Below are 5,172 nucleotides of genomic sequence, written 5' to 3'. Positions count from 1 at the left end.
AGTAAAGTATTGTCTGATTTTTACCTTTCACAAATTTCCCCATGCTTGTCCTGTAAAAACCTCCCCAAACGATTCTTCGCCACCAAGAGATCATCTACCCCGTATGGTAGAAAACCAGTGTTTATAGGATTAGGATTACTGATTATAGAACAATAGCCTTGCTTAGGGGCAAGGTGCTGGTGGTGCATGTGATAAACGGCGCCAGTCCACACGGCCGGACCGGGTTCAAATCCCATCCGGACCGTCCCCGCGTAGCAAGGACTGACTATCCGGCTAAGTGGTAAAATAAGTCTAGTAAGCCAGAAATGGCCGGCGTGACCTGTAAGGTCGTTAAGCCAAGAAGAAGCCTTGCTTAGTTCCTCAAAAACGAGCAAAATATCGACGTCTTAAAAAATTATACTAAGTTGAAGAACAATAATAAAACTAATGTAATTAATGATAATTAAATGAAACAAGTCTTGTTTAAATCCTCAATAAGACATTTTGAAAATCTGTTAAATGTCCTATCTAAACAGCTGGCCAGCTGGATGCTGGATATGTTCAGTTTTTACACGCCTTGGTAATCAATTGTCACTTCGTTTTGGCCTATAAATTTTTGTGTCAGGACTTCTGTTTTCACTAAAACGTTCTGTGTAATGCATTTAATTTTCCTTTTTTCCTTTATCCTTAAAAGATCGGAAAAAATTCATTAAAAACTCTCGAACCTTCATACGTTTTGAATAGTAAACCGACTGATTGTACCTCTAGCGGGAAAGAAGAGAACACTTTGTTCTATGACTGCATAGCGATCCAGCGTTCAAACATATCCAATTCCCATATGGTCTCCCATAGTTTTTTTTGGGTTAGTTTTTAAATTTTGAATTGTTTATATAAGAATGCAGAAATATATATTTCAATTTATTACCCCACACTTCGTTTATCTTTAAGCCTTGAGTAGAGCAAGCATTTCTTTACGGTTAAATTAACTTTATTTTCAATTGCATTAATCGTATGAAATATAATACAACAGACCAATTTATCTCGATATCTCGATTTTGATGAATGTTTTAAAAATGAAATGTAAAAATCATGAAGATATATCCTTTCAACTCTAAAATTCTCTTGTAGGAAAACCTTTTTGCTTAAAACAATATTATTGCTAAAAGATGCTTAAATATATGTTTCAATGTTCGACCGGTTGTTTTTTTTATAAGCAACTCCTGATAATCTTTTCCAATTAATGAAAAATATCCTAATAATGAAAAAAAGAATCTCGTCTCTTACAACAGTTGAAAGGAATTCTTTCAGCAGCAAGATTAATGAAAGCTTGTCTGTTTTATCCGTAGCTGATGCGATGATATTTTACTGGAAGGATATCACTAATGTTGACCACTACGTTCATGCCATGACGATTGAAACACAAGTAGCAATTGACGCCTAGCTCGTAGGCAAAGGGGGTGAGAAGGGAAGAGAAACAACGAGGGGAAGAGCAGTGGTGAGTTTAACTGCACGGTTTGGTTAAGGAGTGAAAGAGATAGAACGTAGAAAGAAAGAGAAAGACTGAGAACGATGCGATGACAATTTGGAATTGTAAACATAAACAAACCGGCATCATCAAGCAATCATCAGGTTATCACCGATTTTTGCGTTAAATGCATTTTCATACTGTTTTTTTTTTATAAACAATAGTGAGAAAATGGTAAACGTGAGTCAAAGTAAGATGGGCAAGAAATTAAGCAGCGGACGCCAATGGCTGGAACAGTTGTTTATAGAGAGCGACGAAGACGAAGAATGCCAGCCTACTTATGCAAACGATGATGAAGCGCAGCGAAATGAGACGTTTAAAATGAAACTGCGAATGTGGGCCCTTTCGCATCGTATAAGACATACCGCTCTAAAGGATTTGTTGGCAATTATTCGTGAATCTATGGACTATCATGTACCTAAAGATTCATGAACTTTTTTGATGACCCCCATTGATGTAGGAAAGGGACTTAATTCTCAGGTGGTCAACTTTGGTACCAAGAGATACAAAAAGGTCTGCGGTATCAGTTTAAGTAATATTTTATAATATGAAGTGTAATATGTAATATTCAGGTTTAATTACGATAAATCATACATAAACAGTAATGTTCATAATCTGTTGCTCATAGGAAACGATGTATATGAAATCGGGTCCCTTCCAACCTTATCCCTTTGAAGGGAAATTTATTAAAGGCTTAGTTAGGACGTTATCACAAGTAATCAGTAGGTTAATTGAGCTAAGGGAATTAAAAGCAAATATAAATATCGATAACAATGTTTATCCAATGGTCACGAATAGAAAAAAGAGGTAATGTTAACTATAACGTCTAGATTCACTTTAAGAAATGGCGATACAATCGGATGGTCTAAGACAAATAATAATAAAATCATATCGATGAACTAGATACTGGTTTGGTTGTTGTTGTTGTTTTCGTTCTCCATGCCTTTTTGTTCTTGCCTAAAAGACACAAATGCATTATTATTATTGGACAACTGCAAATGTTCTAGCACGACACCCGTATAGCCGTGTGGCAAGCATGGAGTACTGCACTGCACATACATAATCGGTAAGAGTTCAACACTTGTTCGTACTAACCAGCCAATTTGTCTACAGATATACGAAAAAGATGAGACAACGCCGATAGAAGAGAAAAAAAACAATTCAATAATATACATAATAAGTCTGCTTCACGTGTACATTTCATTTTTGGCCGCCATGACACTTTTTATGGTCGCCATTATTAAATTTGTACCCATGATGCAACCGCAGCTGTAATTTCTTCTCGGCAGCTGTTGTGGTGAATTAGGCCGTGGTGAATTGTTACTTGTGAATAGATCTTAACACAATGGTCCCGGCAAGCGTTACGTATTTGCTTGGTGGTATGTAAAAAAGCTACAGAAAAAACTCCCTTCTTGACGGTACTCATGTCCAGTCGGTGGAAAGTCATTTCACTTTGAATGCTTCAGAGTACAAAAATGCAGAAAACTAGAACATCACACACCGAAGAAGGATTAATTCTCCATTTGCAGACAAGATAATCATCGGCGTTATTTACTTGGCCGACGGTGAGCAAATACTTACGAGTTGTGCTATTTATCCTTTTGCTGGTTTCACGCAGCAGGACAAGCACCAATGGACGAGCATAACTCTCTAAAGTACTACATACTTTACCAACACCAGCTAGCTTCTCCCTATTGCACCTCGCACAGAAAGTGCTACAAATATGCTTTCAATAAAATATTAATGATTTCATTCGATGCATATGCTTCCTCGATCCCCCTTCTCCCTTTCCCTTGGTGTCTTGCAACAAAAAAAAAAACAAGAAACCATCCCTGCAGGACAAACGGCTCTGGAAACGATTCAGTGCAAAGGCAAAAGGTTGATGAAAACATATCGTCACGAACTTCAGACGCTGGCAGCAAAAAGTGACCAGTGGAAATGAAAGAAAATATCCAGTCCGGTTTATTTTTTTTTCACACCGTACCGACACCATAGGTTCGTTTGTCTTTGATGGTGCTGCAGATAGGGCAAAGATTGCGTTCATTGCGAGAATGTTGGTAATTACTACCTGAATGGATGCCACTCACGTGGGTGGGTGAGTAAGGTGTAAGTGAAAGATAACGCCCGAAGCTTCGTGTTTGCTCGTTTTTTTAGCTTTTTGAACTGGAGTATTTTAATAAGTTGTATGGTTTTGTGTTTCGTTTCATCCAACGGTTAACTATTTGCTGCTGGAAATATTGCAATTGTAAAATAACACGTCGGTGGTTGTGTTCTAAGAAATTTATAGAAGATATGCTTAACATTTATTTTAAAACCATTATTTGACTATTAATAATTTACATTTAAGTTACAACATTACAGTTACAAAAAGCAATTGATTACAGAAGGATTTTAACATTGTGAGCCTAGGAAATTTTTGAAAACTTTCTCTGCAGTATATAGCTGAGTAAGTTGGGTATGACCTAGATTATGCTCAAACCATCAAAAGCTCAAACCCATTACTTTTTTGAGATTTTTTAAAAGAAAAGCTGCATAGTATATTGAATATTTTTAAGGTGTACTCATTCTACCTACTGTAAGTAAAAAATTGTCACCCTTAAAGGGTTTTCTTCGAATCGCAATGAAAAAATTGAGATTTCGGTACCTACTGACGTTTCGTCAAAATACATCGGATTTCAAAAAATCAGGGACTTTGTAGAAGCTCATATATGTAAAACTAGTATTTAGCATTTTTTTGAAATATTTATTTTACATATTTGGGATATTTTTAAATGCCAGACATTCTAAGTTGAGAACATCGAAATGTTTTCCCAAACTTCTAATAAATCAAAGAGAAATCATTTGAAAAATAAATTTTATATTTTAAAACTTTTTTTTTTGAATTCAATTACAAGTGAAAATAAAAAGAATAAAAAATCTTTGATGAAAATTTGCCAATCATCCAGATTTGTTATTATTTGAAAAAAAAGTTCGTTACAATAAATTGATTGCAAATTTATTTAAACACCTAAAAATGTGTTTCCAACTTCTAACGTTTTTGTCTGGTTCAAGTCTTGGGTGAACCGGTTGATGATATAAAATTCCCAAGCGACAAAACAGAATGACTGAAGCATCTATGCTTACAACACATACACTAATGGAAGTAGAGAGACAAGAAAAGATTTTAAATGTTACAACAGTAAACACAAACGATATTTGGATTCGAGCTTGCAATACCAGTAAGATAGTAATATTAACTCAACTTTAATACTCCTTGGAGCAGGTGAAGATAACAAATTTTTAATGTCCACTGACGATGGTAACAAAGACGAAAGAAGATATTTCAAATATATTATCGAATGCGCTATGCACACCAAACAAAAATTATTGTGATAAGTAAATCAGATAATAGTGAATGTATTTGAAATAATAAAGCGCCTAGCAGTAAAGAAAACCGTAAATAAACCCGTAAAGAAAAAAATATTTTCTTTCAATTTCACACCTATTTTGCATACTTTGGACGACTTTGACTGACTTTCGTGATTTTAGATAAAATAAATTGTACTATTAATTTTGTAATATTTCGGACAACTAATTGCGAACAATCCCATGGCAAAAAAAAAATGTTTCTTCAAATCCTTCGCCATTTGCCCCGCGTCACCTGGCATAACGTTGACAGCCGCACAAAA

Source organism: Anopheles funestus, chromosome 2RL (genome assembly GCF_943734845.2).
Source record: "Anopheles funestus chromosome 2RL, idAnoFuneDA-416_04, whole genome shotgun sequence".
NCBI classification, from domain to species: domain Eukaryota; kingdom Metazoa; phylum Arthropoda; class Insecta; order Diptera; family Culicidae; genus Anopheles; species Anopheles funestus.
This window is presented reverse-complemented; position numbering follows the sequence as displayed.